Here is an 18798-nt window from a genome sequence, read left to right on the forward strand (position 1 = left end):
TGTCATCATCTGAAAGCTGAGTGGGGGTGTCTGCCCTGCACCACAGCTCTTCTCCAAAGCCGAGGAAAACCCATGGGGAATACGGGGTAAGAGGACCTAAGGATCATGGGATGGGAGCCCACATGGAACCTCGGTGAGGTAGTCTGTCGCCTGAGGCCCACACGGGTCCTGCTGAGGTAAAATTTGTAAGTTTATTTCAGGGACGTCGGTCAGGACTCTTCGGGCCAGAGTCATCCTCTTCATCCCCAAAGCAGCTGTCGGCCTCCTCCACTTCGTCGTCCACATAGTAGTCGAAGAGGTCCGAGCCCTCGTCCAGCGCCGGCGCCTTGGTCTTCGCGCAGTACTCGGCCAGCGTAGTGGGCACCTTCACGCCATCGCGCTCTGCGTCCACCTTGGTCCTCAGGACCTGCTTCCGGATGATGTCCGTGTACTCGTGGTCCTTCCCCTTGCTCTCCTTCCATTTTCTGTACATCACCGAGGCGTCCTTGTTGGCAGGTGAGGAGGTGTTGGGCTCATTCAGCAGCGAGATTACACTCAGGAGGATGGTTCTGACATTCTGTGTGGGGTTCCACCGCTCTGAGGGCAGCACCCCACCCTGTGGGTTGTCAACTGGGGGATGGAGAATGGAGATGCACACGAACCCTGTCTCATAGATGTTTGGGTGCCACATCTTGGTGAGGAACCGGAAGGTTGGTGGGGAATACGGGTAGTCGATGGGGAACTTGAGGTGAGCCTTGAAGTAGCCGCCCTCATAGTAGGTGTTGGGGGGCCCGAAGATGGCCACCTCCCAGTTGTACAGGTCACCCTCGTCCACCAGCGTCACCCGGAAGCCCTCCACCGGCTCCTCCTGCAGCCCCTTCAGTTCCCGTAGCAGCACCTTCTGCGAGCTGGGCACCAGCGGCTGGGCCATGGGGGTGGCGGGGGCGGCCGGGGCGCGGGACCAGCGCGAGCTCGCAGAACGGACCGGGTCACGCGCCAGCAGGGGGAGAGCCGCCGCCTTCCTCCCCAAAGGCTTCACTCGCTCTGGCGTTAGAAGAGCTTTTTAGCTACTATTTGAGCAGTTTCAGTCCAGGTGGAGAACATTCTACCCACCTGGAAAAGGTATCTTTAATAGTTGGCAAGTACTTTTAGCCTCCCCCAGCAGGCCGGATCTTGATAAAGTTAGTTTTTCCAGAGTTTGTAGGGATGTTGGTCTCTCATTTGGACCCTTTCCTGGATAAGGGCTTGCTCTCTGTTTTGGATTCACTTGTGCACAAACATGGCATCTGGCTGAGACATCTCAGCTGTCCAGCCTAGGTATAACATACCCGAGTCTAGCAACTCAGTAGCTTGGTGAAAGTTACCAGGGTCCTGCCAACTGTTTCTGGGAGAATGGCCTTTCCCTCTGGTGTCCTCCATCAACCTGTGGGGCTTAAGCTGTCCTTTTCTTCTTTATCATGGAGAGTCTCAGGCAGCACTTGGTCATGGTATGTTATCAGAGTATCAAAAGGTCCCAACTGGCCTTAGGGCCATTTGTCAGGCAGCTAGTTCTGCAGCCCAGCAGTGGAAGACAGCAATTTGTAAGGGAAGCCAAATGACCTCTAGGAGGGCCAAGATTTCTTTTTTTCTTTCTTTCTTTTTTTTTTAAATGTCCTTTTTCCTAGTGGTGAGAAGCCCTCTTTCTTTACAAATCATATTGTGGACATGCCTGGTACTAAAAGCATACTGAGTGTTGGTCCATGAGGCAGAGAAATCAGTTCTGCACTCTAGGCTGAGGTGCCTGGCTTGGGTCTAAATTGTTTCCATTACAGTATCCACTGCCTCCCCTGCGTACCTGGTTTCATCTTTCATCTCAACAGCTGTGGATGAGCACCCTCGTCACCAGGTGAGAGGGTACCAGGATTGATGGCAGTGAGTTTTTAAAACTGGATTTAAGGGTAGATCAGGAGTAGGACTGGCATTGGATCACAGTCATTAGATAGCCAGTGTTCTCCTGGTCCTCAGAGGAGGGCCACAACCATGCTGTGGGGTGCTATCACAGCTTTTAGACAGGTGAGCTGCAGGGTCCTATCATTTGGACAGGTATGTCACAGGGCATTTCCATGACCCCAAAGTTTAGGTTAAAACCCCCTTTATCTTTGGTTTAGTCTCGCCCAAATTAGAGGCTTAGTGCCACCCCCTCCCCAACCCCCGTTAGTATATAGAGGCATTGGTATTTCCACAAACTCTGGTATTCACAAGCAGCAATACCCAGCTGCCTCTGGGAACTCTTGAACCTGTCTCTTTGGAGGTGGGATCTGAAGGATAAAGCAATCCTATTCCTTTTGACTTCCCTCAGCTGGTAGGCAAGGTAGGTAACCTCTGATGTACAAAGTTGGGCTTGCTTGGCTGAGATTTTGTAGCCCAAGGTCTGTACAGCAGTCCTTGGTGGCCCTTTGATAAACTATTTCCCAGGAAACTTCTGATGGAAGGGCAGGAAGACTTCATTTAGTGTCTTTAAATCCTGGGGTGACTTGGTCCAGGTATGTTGTCCACTGGAACCTCCCACTGGGTCTGTCCATTTAAAGGTAAGGATGGGTTGACTCGTCTCTGTCACTAGGAGGCTGAAAAAAAAAACTTTCAGGTCTGAAACAGCATGCACCTGTTTCTCTGGAGGAATCAGACTTGTGAGAAGCAGGGGTCCCAGGTTTCTTCACAGGCAGGTGAGGTACATTGAAGGGTGACCGGCAGGGCACCACGATGCCTGTCTCTTCAACCTAGGTAATATGGACTAAAATTTCCCCTTATGTTCCCAGGATCACTGGGTTTTGTTGAATCTGGATGAAGGTAGCAGAACCGGTTAGTTGAACAATCACAGTCGCTTGGCATTGGGTGAGTCCTGAACAGTCAGTTTCCGACAGACAGAGAGGATGAGACACCACAATTTTGCTGGGTATCTAACTGCATCATCAGAGAAGGGGACCTTGGCTTTCCGTTTATGCGAAAGGTGAGTCCCAGTCGGTGCTCTGTTGCTGCACACCCTTGAAGCTGCCTCTAGCAACTGGGAGGTCTACTCAGACCTTTACAGTTTTCTAATGTTTAGAATTTTTTTTTCTAATATCTGGGGCCAACTAGGTGAAAAGGAAAATCTATTTTAGCAGCTGTCTTTTCTTTCTTTCTTTCTTTCTTTCTTTCTTTCTTTCTTTCTTTCTTCCTTCCTTCCTTCCTTCCTTCCTTCCTTCCTTCCTTCCTTTCTTCCTTTCTTTCTTTCTTTCTTTCTTTCTTTCTTTCTTTCTTTCTTTCTTTCTTTCTTTCTTATTTTTGTTTTGTTTTTCGAGACAGGGTTTCTCTGTGTAGCCCTGGATGTCCTGGAACTCACTCTGTAGACCAGGCTGTCCTTCAACTCAGAAATCCGCCTGCCTCTGCCTCCCAAGTGCTGGGATTAAAGGTGTACACCACCACTGCCCAGCTTGGTTTTTGGGTTTTTTTTTTTAACTTTGTTTTGTTTGTTTGTTTGTTTGTTTGTTTCAGAGGATGGTGGGTTTTACAGTCATAAATTATGAAAGGGAACGGGGAAAGGAGTGGAACTTTGTTAACTGACATATATCAACCCAGAACATGGTTTCTCCAGCCCCAGTAGGAAGTCTGTATTAGCCACCAGCCGGCCCAGTGTAGCAACGAACCTTTCTCAGGGAGAGCTTTTAAACACAGAAACCAGGTTCTGGGTTGATAGATGTCAGTTAACAAGAACAGTTAGAAGTAGAGCTATAGCCAGTGGTGGCGCACACCTTTAAACCCAGCACTTGGGAGGCAGAGGCAGGTGGATTTCTGAGTTCGAGGCCAGCCTGGTCTTCAGAGTGAGTTCCAGGACAGCCAGAGCTACACAGAGAAACCCAGTCTCAAAAAAAAAAAAACAAAACAAAACAAAAAACAAACAAACAAAAAAAAGAAGTAGAGCTACAGAAGCTAAAGAGCAAGGTTAGTCACTCTGAGACTTTTCCAGAATTATATAGACTTTGATGGATCGGGCCCTTTGTTTTGGCAGACAGTGCTGTCCACAGCCTGACTGATAACTTCCATCATGGAGTGAGTTGTGCTAAGGTCTGGGGACCTACTAAGTTCTGGAGGTTACAGATTAAACTGTACTTCCTCCTAGCAACAAAACAAAAGAGAAACAAAGCAAAACAAAACAAAAGTAACCATGGAAATATAACTGGAGACCCAGGAGCTGAGAGTTGACACAGGAAAGGGAGAATAATGCCCACTTTGCTCGAGGCAGGAGAGAACACTCCATCTTTGACCCTGCTCTCACACAAGGAAGACAGCAGGAAAGTGGGTCTTTATCTCTTTTTGCAAAACCTTCATGCAGGATTTACATGAAATGGAGCCAATAAGTGTCTTCCTAAGCACAGCTAAAAAGAGATCAGAGACCCATGCAGGTGCTGACTGCCTGTGGATTCCCACACCTAGCTGACCTCGGGGTTCACAGTTCCTTTTTTAACAGAAATCAGATGGCTTATGGAAGAGGCCAGGTGTCTTGTCTGCAGAACTGTGCAGTTCCCTGCAGGTACCCTTAGCTCCTGCACCTGTCGCCACCTGACCTCTCTTGCTCCCAACTCCTTTATTTGCTAGACCCAGCCCTCCTTCTCGGTCCCCACGGTGCCCCAGCATGCCAGCAGGGCTGCCACAAGTCATCCTGAAAAACCAGGGCCACAGAGAGGTGTAATAGATTTTTCAGGCATTGGCCAGATGTCATAGCTACTTTTCCTGTTATGATAGAATATTCTGACAAAAGCAACTCAGAGGAAGGTGGGTTTCTTTTGCTTCGCAGTTTGAGGTAGAGTCCATCATAGTGGTAGTCAAGGTAGCAGGGGCTTGAAGATGCTGGCCACACTGTATCTGGGTTAAATGGGGAGAGCAATGAATGCAAGCGACAGTGCACACAGCCCAGGATCTCAGCCAGGGAATGGTCCCACCCACCGTGGGCAAGCAGGTCTTCCCACCTCCGCAGCCACAGAGTGGTGAGCCCCCAGGCCTGACTCGCCAAAGGCAGCTTTTGCAAGCCCATGAGAAAATTGTGTCCAATAGAAGGAGGCAGCTGAGGGACACACAGTGAGCCTCCTCAAAGTAGCCAAATGCTTACTAGGTGTCCACCCAGGCCAGGCTGACTGACTGTCATGTCTACCACCCAGGAATGCACAGGAACTACAAGGAATCTAGTCCAGACATTTCCTAGCCAGACATCAATGGTGGGCGCTGATGCAGGTAACCTGGGGAGGCAGCCTCAAAGCCCAGCCCCAAGGAAAGTCCAGTCTCACCTCAGAGCATGGCATGATGGACTGTACCATCCCTAGCTGTTGCACTTTAAGCAGTTGGAGGGGCCCTTAGTGTAGGGCTTTCGGGGGTTGGGGGAAGGCCCTACTGGTTTGATAAGAAAGACACAGGGACACCTGTATAGTATAGATCGGTTTGGTATGTTTGCTGGGGTAGCTAGCCCATCTAACTCTACCTGAGCACCCTGATGCCTCCTGGCTACCCTATCCATGTGGCTCTCTCTGCCCTGCTCCTATTCTATCTCTGTCCCTCTGCCTCTCTCTCCTCTCTCATTCTCTTCTGCCCCAGCTTCAGCAGCCAGCAATTTTTTCCTCTTCTCACCCATACAAAAAAGTAAGCATAGCGGGAGAGACTTCTCCCCTATGGCGGCTTGCCTTTCTTTTTTTTTTTTTTTTTTGGTTTTTCGGTTTTTCGAGACAGGGTTTCTCTGTGTAGCCCTGGCTGTCCTGGCACTCACTTTGTAGACCAGGCTGGCCTCGAACTCAGAAATCCGCCTGCCTCTGCCTCCCGAGTGCTGGGATTAAAGGCGTGCGCCACCACGCCCGGCTGCGGCTTGCCTTTCTTTTTGGCTTCTTTGCAGAAGTGACATTTACACATCCTGCCAGCCTGGGACAACCAGCACAGCAATTAACAATTAATACAGGGACATAAACAAGGAATACAGGGACATGCCCTCATAGCCAGTCAATACAGAATGTCTGGGGTGGGTTACCCAACAGGCCCCAGGACCCACCTACATCTGGGCTTCTCCTCCCGTTCCCCAGGTCTCAGAGGATCCTGCTATCTAGCCTGCAGCCCACTCTGAAGATTCCCTTAACTCAAAATTCTGATTCTGACCAAAAAAAAAGCAAGCCATAATCAGGCCCTAGATTTTTCTTTTCTTTCTTTCTTTTGCTTTTTAAACAGGGTCTCACTATGTAGTCCTGGCTGTCCTGGAACTCCCTATGTAGACCAGGCTGGCTCTAACTGACTGAGATTTCACCTCTGCCTCCCAAGGGTGATAGAATTAAAGCCATGTGCCCCCCCCCCCAACACACACACACATATATTTGTTATTGATTTTTGAAACAGGACGTTTCTGTTTAGCTTTTGAAGAAAGAAAGAAAGAAAGAAAGAAAGAAAGAAAGAAAGAAAGAAAGAAAGAAAGGAAGAAAGGAAGAAAGAAAAGAGAGAGAGAGAGAGAGAGAGAGAGAGAGAGAGAGAAGGACACAACTATTTCATTATAGATTTGTGGGAGAACGTAACCAGAGGGGCACAGATAAGTCCAGTGTGGTCAGGGCACTGAGCCACGTGGGGAGAGGAGCAAGGGAAGGGAAGGGGAGAGTAAAAGGCCAAGTGCAGCAGGCAGGAGGTCAAAGGTTCAAAAAGGGGCAGGTAATCAAAATGGATTATATAAGGAAGAGCCTCTGGGGAAGGTCAGCCCAGCCTCTGGGCTGTAAAATTCAAGGTAGGGGTTGGGTTTGCCAGCCAAACCCTGTAATGGGTAGGAACTGAGGGATCCTGGGAGAGCCAGACCCCCTTTGATAGGCACATCAGCCTTGGTCTCCAGTTTGAAACTAAACAGCCCTAGTGGTCCTGGAACTCTCTCTGTAGGAGGCTGGCCTTAAATTCAGAGAGCCCTTAAGAGCACTGACTGCTCTTCCAGAGGTCCTGGGTTCAATTCCCAGCCACCACAACCATCTGTAACAGTATCCGATGGATGTCTTCTTCTGGTGTGTCTGAAGACAGCTTCAGTATACTCATATAAATAAATTAAATTTAGAGAGTCCCCTACCTCTGCCTCCTGAGTGATTAAGCCCAGCCACTGCTGAACACAACTGCGCACCAGGCTGGTCTACAGATCTGGAGCCTCCCAAATGGTGGGATTAGAGGCCTATGTCACCACATCTAGCGCATTCAGTACTAGGGATCAAAGGCCAACTAGGGGTCAGTGTGCCAACTGAATTTATCCCCAATCTGGACTATTAAATATTCTTTTTTTTTTTTTTTTGGTTTTTTCGAGACAGGGTTTCTCTGTGTAGCCCTGGCTGTCCTGGAACTCACTTTGTAGACCAGGATGGCCTCAAACTCAGAAATCTGCCTGCCTCTGCTTCCCGAGTGCTGGGATTAAAGGCCTGTGCCACCACGCCCGGCACTAAATATTCTTAAGAAGCAAAAACTGAGCCTTTAATCCCAGTGGGTGGATCTCTGTGTTTGAAGCCAGCCTGATCTACAGAGTACGTTTCAGGATGGCCAGGGCTACATAGTGAGATCCTGTCTCAAAAACCAAAAAAAGAAAACAACAACAACAAAATAAGTGTCCACAGATTAACAAAAATAAACAACATGTCCAAGTTTATAAATCCGGTTTGGATGTAATCAGAGGCAGAGGTGTTTACCTAGCCTGTCAGAAACCTTGGGTTCCATCCCCAGAACTGTGGAAATGAAAGATATTTGAGCTGAAGCAAGAGCCATTTACTATTACCCAGGTTCTAGTTTATGGAACCATAAGTGAAGGAGAATCTCAAACAAACAGCTTGACATTACACCTTCAGGAACCGATCAGGAGCCAGTTGGCTATCCCAGCATGGTGCAGGCTGAGACAGAAGAATCCTGGAGCCTGGGGTTTGAAGAAGGGAAAAAGTCCAGTTAGTGGAAGGAAGAAAATAATTAGGATCAGAGCAAAAGTGGAACAGACTAGAAAAGCCAAACAAAAATAGGAGTGTGCCTTTAATCCCAGCACTTGGGAGTCAGAGGCAGGTGGATCTCTGAGTTTGAGGCCAGCCTGTTCTACATAGTGAGTTCCAGGACAGCCAGGGCTGCACAGAGAAACCCTGATTCGAGAAACCCTGTCTCAAAACAAAGGCATCGGCATTGACAATAAAAACCCCAATAAGTAAATAAACAAACTAATTAGCAAACCTTTAGCTAGAATGACCAAGGAAAGCAAGCACTGTTTGAGGTGAACGGGACCCAAAGATGCCTCTAGTGGGCATGGAGGCCCCCACCACACCTTTAATCCCAGTACTCAGAGGGCGGAGGCAGCCAGATCTCTGTGAGTTGAAGCCAGCCTGATCCACATCCGGGGCAATCAATCAGAATTACATAGTGAAGGGCTGGAGTGAGAAGTGGCCCTCATCTGGACTGCCTGAATATTTCCACTGTATGTGTGGTACATCCCATCACTTACTACATGTGTGTGCCGGCATGTTGCATGCTTGCTTCCTTCCATGCCTGTCATGGTTGGTCTCATGTCTCCACGTGTCAGGGCCTAACTTTCACTCATATGTGGGGCAATATTGTAGGTCCAGTCCATGTATGACCTGTAACCATGAAGATAGTTTGTGTGTATTCATGCATTCAACTCATTCATTCATTCACTCATTCAGTATTGAGGGCTCCTCCACTCCCCTCTGCTTTTTGAGTTTTTTTTTTTTAAGATTTATTTTATTTATATGAGCACACTGTAGCTGTCGGACACACCAGAAGAAGGCATCAGATCCCATGACAGATGGTTGCGAGCTGCTATGTGGTTGCTGGGAATTGAACTCAGAACGTCTAGAAGAGCAGTCAGTGCTCTTAACCTCCGAGCCATCTCTCCAGCCCACTCTTTGAATTTTTTGAGACAGGGCGTTTCTACATAGCCCTGGCTGTCCTGGAATTCACTCTGTAGACCAGGTTGGCCTCTAACTCACAGAGATCTACCAGCCTCTGCCTCCCAAGTGCTGGCATTAAAAACATGTGCTGCCACTGCCTGGTTAGTATTGAGTTTCTACTGCGAGCGTCCTTCCTTTAGGCTCTATGGGTACAGCAATGAAGAAAGCAGAGCTTATGTTCAAGACAGGAACTACAATCATAGCAACATAGGACCCACGGAAATAAGTGTAATGAGCAGGTGTGTGGTGTGTTAGCGGGTGACACCCACTATGAAGAGCTTGACAGAGTGAGAAAGTCCACGCTTAGCCTAGCAGGGGAGGCACATGGTGGCCTCGGGCTTGAGGCCACCTCAGAGATGAGGACCTGTGATATAGACTGAGGGACAGCAGGAGCAGACCTGTCATGGTTGGCTGGAGCACAGAAACAAAGGCCTATGAGCAGTTTCTCTCATCTAGCTGACTTAATTTCCTGTTTGGGTCTGGGTAGCTCAGTGGTAGAGCACTTGCCTAACGTAGATCGGCTCTGGCTCTACCCCAGACACTAAAAAACGCTAAGTTTTCTGTTTTCTTCAGTTCTCAGCAAGCCAGTGATCTGTCTGGGTCCAATGTCTGACATTCTAGAGTCCATTGACCATGCTGGCTCCACTGAGGTCACCTTAATACCTCTTTCACACCTTATTAATATACCTTAATAACACACTCTTGATCAGGTAGGACCTGGTACAAGAGAACCAAGGAAGCAAACACTGCCCCCTTGTGGGAATGTGTCTACAGCCTGACATAAACCCAGGGTCACTCAGCGGAAGGCAGAGGGATGTGGAGTTCAATCCTGGAACCCTTACCCTGTCACTTGATGAGATGAGGACTGTGCCACAGAGCCAGCCTCAGTGGATCTATCTCCACATGTGTAAAATAGGATTCTGCCCCGTCAGATTGTAACCATGGCTGAAAAAGAAACAGGTGGGTTCAGTTGCAGCCTGATTGAAAGGCCAGCTGCCTCCTCAAACAGGTGGGTTCAGTTGCAGCTTGAAAGCCTTGAAAGGCCGGCTGCCTCCTCCCTTCGTGGCTCTGATACCCGGTGTGCTTCCCGTTTGATCTTCACAGAGACTTGAACTCTAAAGTTAGTGCCCGAGAGCGAGCTGGGTGCCAGGTAAGGCTTTTGCGGGGTTTCTGAATTCCTATTTATTTGTTCACTATTGTTCTTGAGACAGGATCTCAAAACCCACAGAGATCCACCTGCCACTGGCTCCCCAGTGCTGAGATTCAAGCCTACACCACCTGCTCAGCTTTACCTTGTGAGACAGAGTTTCTACATGGCCCAAGTTGGCTGTAAGCTCTTGCTCCTCCAGCCTCAGCTTCCTGAGCGATGGGATAATAGATATATTGATAAATGACCTTTTTAATTTTTTTCTATCAAAAGTGGCTACCCCACTGAGAGCCAGTGTTCCGTAAACCCCCACTGTGTAAAACTTCTATGCAGAGGAATCCGAGTCTTTGAATCTCCCTAACCAAAGCACTTGGGAGGCAGAGGCAGAGGGATCTCTGTGAGTTTGAGGACAGCTTAGTCTACAAAGAAAATTCCAAGACAGCCAGAAGTACACAGAGACCTTGTCTCAAAAACAAACACACAAACAAACAAAATACAAAACAAAAAGTCCAAACCCTGGAAAAATTTTATGAAAAGCTCCTCCCCCATTCTGTGCACTTAATAAACTTGGTGGCCTCGAGTCCTCAGCTCATTTTACTTTTCTTCCTTTCCTTTCTGCCTCTCCTCCTCCTCCCCCCTTCCCTCTCCCCCTTCTCCCCTTCCTCCTCCTCCTCTTCCTCCTCCTCCCCCTCCTCCTCCTCCCTTCTTCTTCCTCTTCTCCTCCTGCTCCTCTTCTTTCTCCTCCTCTTCTCCTCCTGCTTCTCCTAATCCTTGCCCTTCTCCTCTGTCTGCTTCTCCTCCTCCCCCCTCCCTCTCCCCCTTCCCCTCCCTCTCCTCTTCCTCCTCCTCCTCTGTTTGAGATGCAGTCCTGGAGATCTATCTATATGCCGACCAAATTGTCCTTGAAGTCAAGGAGAGGAATCCCCACCTCTATAGGGATTAAAGACCTCTACCCCTCCCAACCCTGGCTGCCAAGTCTATTAAAACTAGCCAATCACAAAAGACTGTGAGGTCAGACCCCTGCCAACGGAAAAAGAAACAAGTTATCACCTGCAGTAGGACAAAAGCTAAGGGAACTTCCTGCCTTAGTGCGCTCACCAACCTGGTTTCCGCTGCACAGCGCCCTTTTTACAGAAAGCAAATGGCCTTGCTGAGTTTTCTTTCGCTTTGTTCATGTGTTTCTTTTAGTGATACCAAGAATATTTGCTTCCAGCAGACATGTACTGTGGTGCTTCACAATGACCTATTTTCAGCTCCTAGCTCTGTCGGTAGCATAACGCCGAAACGCTGGAATCTTGCTCCTACGCAAGTAAGACCAATGGGAATTTGAAATGGTGCTGTTTGTCCTGCTAAACGGGAGCTTAAAATGTTTGCAAGTAGCTAGTTGTGGTGTATGTGTGAAACCCCATAAACCCCTGGAACCTCCTGCCTCCCCATAAACCCAGCTGCCTGGGAATGAACCGAGAGTTGGAGGACAGTGTAGGTACATAGTGTAACTCTGTCCGGGAATGAATGAGAGAAAGAAGAAGTCAGGTTTACTGATACTTGGGATTCCAGCAGAAATCACAGTTCAAGGCCAGCCTCAGCAACTTAGTGGACTCTCACATTCAATTTTTTAAAAATCTTTTTAAATTTTAATTTAATTTTATTTTATTCATTTACTATGTGTAAGTACACTGTAGCTGAGACACTCCAGAAGAGGGTGTCAGATCTTTTTTGTTTGGTTGGTTTTTCGAGACAGGGTTTCTCTGTGTATCCCTGGAATTCACTCTGTAGACCAGGCTGGCCTCGAACTCAGAAATCTCCCTGCCTCTGCCTCCCGAGTTCGGGGATCAAAGGCGTGCGCCACCACGCCCGATTGAGGGTGTCAGATCTTATTACAGATGGTTGTGAGCCACCATGTGGTTGCTGGGATTTGAACTCAGGACCTTTGGAAGAGCAGTCAGTGCTCTTAACCGCTAAGCCATCTCTCCAGCCCCACATTCAAATATGTTTAAAGGATTGGGGATTTTGTTCAATAGTAGAGGATTTGCCTGGTGGTGAGAGACCTTGTTTTTAATCCTTGGTACACCACACACACATACACACTTTACAAACACCCACCTATTGGATCCAACTCCACCTTCCGGCCTCTGAAGGTACCACACACACATGTTGTGCACAGACTAATCATATAGGCAAAAAGTATCAAATAAATAATAGCCATCATAAATAACAAATACCACCCATCAAGGAATCAGCTAGAAAGCTGGAAGCCTCCCTCTGGGACTCTCCTGGTCCTCTATTGCCATCTTCTGGTGAGAATAGGGATGACAGAGACACAGCTGAAGTGAGCTATGAAAACTCAGTGGCAGTGAATGAGCCTCTGGAAAAGAACCCAGGAGAAAGACCCGAAAGACCGTCTGAAGGGCCTTCTCAGTGTGTTAGGAGGCTCAGGGACCAAGGAGCTATTTATTTATTTAGGTTTTTTGAGACAAGGTTTCCCTGTGTGGCCCTGGCTGTCCTGCACCTCCCCCATAGACAAACTCAGAGCTCCACCTGTGGAGACATGCACTACCACTACCTAGATTGATTGATTGATTTTCAGGATCTCACGATGTGGCTCTGGCTGTCCTGAAACTCACTAGGTAAACCAGGCCTTGAACTCACAGAGGCCCACCCATCTCTGCCTCTCTGAGCACCTAGACCAAAGGCATGCGCCACCACACCAAGCTTTTACTTTACTTTTTTTTTTTTTTTTTTTTTTTTTTGGTTTTTCAAGACAGGGTTTCTCTGTGTAGCCTTGGCTGTCCTGGAACTCACTCTGTAGACCAGGCTGGCCTCGAACTCAGAAATCCGCCTGCCTCTGCCTCCCGAGTGCTGGGATTAAAGGCGTGCGCCACCACGCCCGGCTTACTTTTAAATATTGGTTTTCCTTTTTCTTTAATTTTTTTAATGTTATTCCTTTATGTGTATGTGTGTTTTGCCTGCATGTACATCTGTGCACTGTGTGTATGAAGAGGCCAGAAGAAGCCTTCGGGCCCCTTGGAACTGGAGTTAAAATGGTTGTAAGGCACCAGGTGCTGGAATCCAGCCTGGGTCCTCAGGAAATGCAGCTAGTGCTCCTAATCTCTGAATCTTGAGCCCCTAGGGGTTGCTTTAACAATTCTAGCTCTGTCTCCATGCCCTACAGACAGAGACCCAAGATTAAAACAGAGAAGTGTATTTCCCAAGGTTGAGCTGAGCCACATTTTAGGGACAAAATCAGGATTTGCTCCCATAACCCTGAGATCGAAATCCAGGGCTCCTCTGAACCTTGATTCTAGTGAAACCCTTGGACCACCAGAAGCCTCTGGGGCACCTGGAGACTTGGGAGAATTTCAGGGTTTAGGGGCTGGGTGTTTGACTGTAGAGGAATTGCCTACATACCAGGTGCAATCTGTTGGTTATGGTGCCCTGCGTGGCAAAACAATATGAAGAAGAAGGAAGGGGAGGGGGAGGAGGAGGAGGAGAAGGAAGAGAAGAAGAAGAAGAAGAAGAAGAAGAAGAAGAAGAAGAAGAAGAAGAAGAAGAAGAAGAAGAAGAAGAAGAAAGCAATAGACACCATGTTGTGCGAAGTCTTGCTCTAGTATTTTCTGTACACATCTGCATGCATGCTTTCATAAAAATTACATCATAGCCCCCACACCCTCTTTGTTTTGATTTTTCTTTTCTTTCTTTCAGTTTTATTTTGTTGGGGCGTAGAGTGGCTAAGACAGGATTTCTCTGTGTAGCCCTGGCTGTTCTGGAACTCACTCTGTAGACTAGGCCCTTGAACTCAGAGATCTGCCTGCTTCTGCCTCCCAATCTCCCTGCCTCTGTGTGAGTGCTGAGATTACAGGCATTTGCCATCATCCTTGGTACGTGATGCTGGGGATTGAACCCAGGGCTTCTATGTGCTAGGCAAGCACTCTATACACTGAGTTCCATCCCCTCCCCTTAATAATTATTTCTAAGGGTCTGGAGAGATGGCGTTACAGCTTAGAGCACTTGCTGCTCTTGCTGAGGTCCCAGGTTCAGTTGTCAGCACCCACATGGTAGCTCACAGCTCTCTAACTCCAGTTCCAAAGGAGCTAACTCTATCTTCTGACCTCTGTAGTCACCAGGCACGAATATGGTGCACATGGATTCATACAGACAAAAGCAATCATATAGAAAAAAAAATAAAATAGGTTTCAAAAAAAGAATAATTTTTAGATTGTAAATTTCAAAATGGAGACATTTATGGAATATAAAGTGTTCTCTTTTTTTACATTTATTTTATGTGTATAGGTGCTCTGCCTACGTGGAACTCACGTATGCAGTGTCCATGGGGGCCAGAAAAGGGAATCAGACCCCGGGAACTGGAGTTAGAGCTACTTGTGAGCTTCCGTGTGGGTGCTGGGAATTAAACCCAGGGTCCTCCAGAAAAGCAGCCAAGGCTCTTATCTCTTATCTCTTTTTAAAGATGTATTTATTATTATACATAAGTACATTGTAGCTGTCTTCAGACACACCAGAAGAGGGCGTCAGATCTTATTACAGATGGTTGTGAGCTACTGTGTGGTTGCTGGGATTTGAACTCAAGACCTCTAGAAGAGCATTCAGTGCTCTTAACTGCTGAGCCATCTCTCCAAACCCTTATCTCTTATCTTAAGCCCCTTGTTTAGTTATTGAGACAGGCTCTTACTGTGTAGCCTTGGCTACTTGGGACTCTTTATGTAGACCAAGCTATCCTGGTTCTCAGAGAAATCCTCCTGCCTCTGCTTTCCAAGTGCTGGAATAGAAGACATGCACTAGTATGCCCAGTGGGTATAAGATGATCTTATGATTATCAATGTTTGGCGGTTTAATAGGAATGGCCCTCATAGGCTCCCGTATTTAAATGTTTAGTCCTTAGCCTCTTGATAAGAACTAGGAGGTGTGGCTTTGCTAGAGGAAGTGTATTTTGTGTGTAGGCTTTTGGAGGTTCTCTTTGCCCCGCTTGCCCTTGCCTTGCTAGCACATCTATTCTTTCACTGGCCTTAGAGCCTACTTCTTCAGGATTCCAGCATATTCTGAAGACCAGCTGAGACATCCAGCCTGGTGGACTGAGCAGCTACTGTATTCTTGGACACAGTTAGCCATTGTTGGATTAGCTGGACAGCAGCCTGAACATCATTCTCATAAATCCCCTTTGTGTGTGTGGTGTGTGTGTGTGTGTGTGTGTATGTGTGTGTGGTGTGTGTGTGTGTATGTGTGTGTATGTGTGTGTGTGTGTGTATTGTGTGTGTGTATGTGTGTGTGGTGTGTGTGTGTGTGTATGTGTATATGTATGTGTGTGTGTATGTGTGTGTGTGTATTGTGTGTGTGTGTGTGTGGTGTGTGTGTATGTGTGTGGTGTGTGTGTATTGTGTGTGTGTGTGTGTGTGTGTGTGTGTGTGGAGAGAGAGAGAGAGAGAGAACCCTGACTAATGCACAAGATAATATGGATTGATTCAATCAATCTAGCTAATACATCTTAAGAATTTTAAATAAAGATCAAAGGTTAGGGGCTGGAAATGTCATTAGGTTGCTTCAGGGCTTGCCTGATATTCCGGAACTGTGGGCTTGATCCCCAGCACCACAAAAAATGCAGCAGAGCAGTACACATCTGTAGTCCCAGCATCTAGGAAGCAGATGCGGAAGAGCGCATCATCACCAGAGAGATTTTTTGAGACCAGCCCAGAGTACATGAGACTCTGTCTCAAAAAAAAAAAAAAAAAAAAAAAATAGCTGTGATTTCTCTTTGGTAGCAGCAGTTGTTCAGTTGTTAACTGGAGAACTTGGGAAATTAGGAAATACTCGCAGCTATACGAGCTGTTGCTGTACTACAAGTTGTTTTAGAGTTGGTAAATTAAAACCAATATTTATCATCATGATTCTGAGGTTGGCATCCTGGAATGGCTTAAGCTGAGACGGGGTATGTGACTGTAGACCAGGCTGGCCTTGAACTCAGAAATCCGCCTGCCTCTGCCTCCCAAGTGCTGGGATTAAAGGCGTGCACCACCACTGCCTGGCCGACTGAAGGTCTCTTAAGATGTCCTAGTCTGGCCATGGAGTAGGCTGTGGCCATCAAAAGGGTGGAGAGATGGCTCAGTGGTTAAGAGCACCGACTGCTCTTCCGAAGGTCTGGAGTTCAAATCCCAGCAACCACATGGTGGCTCACAACCATCCGTAATGAGATCTGATGCCCTCTTCTGGTGCATCTGAAGACAGCTACAGTGTACTTAGATATAATAATAAATAAATCTTTAAAAAAAAAAAAAAGGCTGGAGGACTCTAGACTCCTTCGTGGCTGCTGGCTAGAGAAGAGACCTCTGCTTCTCACCATGAGCCTTTCTGGAAGCTGCCTGGGTGTCCTGATAACAGAGCTGGCTCTCCAACAGCACATGACTCAAGGGAAGTAAAAATGGGAGTCTTTTGTAACCTATCATATTGTGGCATACAACCATTATTACCATATTCTATTGGTACCCCAGACCACTCTTAAATGGGAAGGTTGGGAGGAGACTCCCCCATGGGTAAGAATACAAGACAATAAGGATCTATAGGTGCCATCTTGGGGGACTCCATTAATGGGCAACTACTATAAAAAAACAAAAACAAACAAAAAACCATGAGACTTAAAGGGGAGACTCAGTGAGTGGTGAGACAGACACTTTATTAAGTCGTCTTGGGAACACATAAAAATGAACAGGATTTCTCATGGCCTCTTGAATAAATGACAAAACCTTAATATAGTCTCCAAAGCCCCATTCAATCTGACCCCAACCTGAGCTCTCCATGCGCCTCCCAGCCTCACTCAGCTCATGGCCTACCCCCGGGCCTCCCTCAACTCATTGACTTGAGGCACCAGGGCAGTCTTGGAGCTTCGCTTAAGTCCTCTGCCTTCCCAGAATGCCCTTCTGCTCTCACACACTACCCTCCTACTCATGACTCCTGGTCACCATTACCCTGAAGTGCTCATCCCCAGGAAGGCTCTCCCTAGATTAGGCATCCTCGGTATTTCTCTTCCTACCGCACCCTGAGAGCCCGACTCTGGGTCACATTTAGCACAGTACCTTCAGTTTCTACTTGAATAAACATTTGTTCATGTTCTTCTCATCCATCAAACTCAGCAGTCCATAAAAGCAGGACACGTCTGTCCCTTGGGTCGAGAACTCATTTAAGAGTAGCTCGTGGAGTGCAGGACCCAGCAGGTTGTAGATGCTCAATCAATGCTTGCTGACAGACTGAAAGGAATGGGGGAGATTCTGGGGGTCTTCCAACATACATTTGGCTAGAGTTTCTCCTCTGTTGTATGGGAAGGTACTAAATCGGAGCCACCGAGCTGTGGGAGATCTCTCTAGGGTGTTTGCAACACTGCTCTGCAGGAAGTGTTTCTAGCCAGGGAGAGTTTCTTCCAAGAGCTGGCACCCAGCAAGCACTCAACCTTGTTGGTAGCATGGCTGGTGGGGAGGACTCTCGTGCCGACTATAGCTTCTAATGCTCCCCTACCCCCATTTCCCTGTGTCTTTACTTCTCTCTAGAGAGCTCACATGGGATAGAATTTACTCAGATGGCTTTACAGAGTGATGCAGTCATTTACAAAATGTAGGCTTGAGCTGGGTGTGGTGAGGTAGGAGGGGTCATAAGTTTAAGGCCTTCCTGAACTACCTAGTGACTTCCAGGCCAGCCTGGGCTACAAAATGAGGTCCTGTCTCAAAACTAGATAACTAATAAATGAGCAAAGGAACTAACTAAACATGGACTAAGAGCCACCAGTGTGCCAGGTGCCATGCTGACAATGTACCTCCGAAACAGAGAGGACAGAATGTCTGCTACAAATAGCTCACAGCCTGGAAGGAAGGAGACAAACCATTCCAGTCTGGAAGGAAGCTTGGTACCAAGAGCTGGGGACCATGCAGGCAGTGAGGAAGGGCCCAATTGTCCCCAAATTAGTTAAATGCAGACTAACTGCATGACCAAGCAACTCCATGCCTACATCTGTACCAAAAAAAAAAAAAAAAAAAAAAAAAGGAATTTATGATGGTTGGTATATGTTCGGCCCAGGGAATGGTACTATTAGAAGGTTCAAATAGATGTGGCCTTTTTGGAGAAGGTGTGGGTTTTAAGACCATCCTAGCTGCCTGAAAGCCAGTATTCTGCTAGCAGCCTTCAGATGAAGTTGTAGAACTCTCAGCTCCTCCTGCAGCATGCCTGCCTGGATGCTGCCATGCTCTCACCTTGGTACCAATGGACGGAACCTCTGAACCGGTAAGCCAGCCCCAATTAAATGTTGTCCTTATAAGAGTTGCCTTGGTCATGGTGTCTGTTCACAGCAGTAAAACCCTAACTAAGAATTTAAAACAAGGGTTCCCTCAAATTTTGGCCCTAAGTGTTCTCAGCTATACTATTCACAATAGCTTAAAGTGTAGGGGAAAGATCCTCTCTAGTTCCAACGAGTAAATAAAACAACACGGCATCACCAGCTATATAGTGAAATGCCATTTCATCCAAAGCAGTGAGGTATTGACCCCTGCTGCGATGCTGGTGCAGCTTGGGGGCACTGTGCTAATAGGAAGGGAGGTCATGTATTGCTCATGGAGAGAGAAAGAGGATCTGAAGTTGACGGGGATGGAGGTGCCCATGGGGTTTCCTATCTAGTGATGCAAAGGTTCTGGGGAGATGGTGATGACAACTGTGTGTGTGTGTGTGTGTGTGTGT

The 18798-nt window shown here is 47.5% G+C and overlaps 1 pseudogene; it reads right to left on the minus strand.

The window, feature by feature from the left end:
* On the minus strand, nt 1-910 carry LOC110305858 (ubiquitin-conjugating enzyme E2 R1 pseudogene; annotated as a pseudogene).
* Between the last annotated feature and the right edge of the window lie 17888 nt (nt 911-18798).

This window comes from Mus caroli, unplaced genomic scaffold, assembly GCF_978045245.1.
Source record: "Mus caroli unplaced genomic scaffold, Mus_caroli_1 scaffold_13, whole genome shotgun sequence".
NCBI classification, from domain to species: domain Eukaryota; kingdom Metazoa; phylum Chordata; class Mammalia; order Rodentia; family Muridae; genus Mus; species Mus caroli.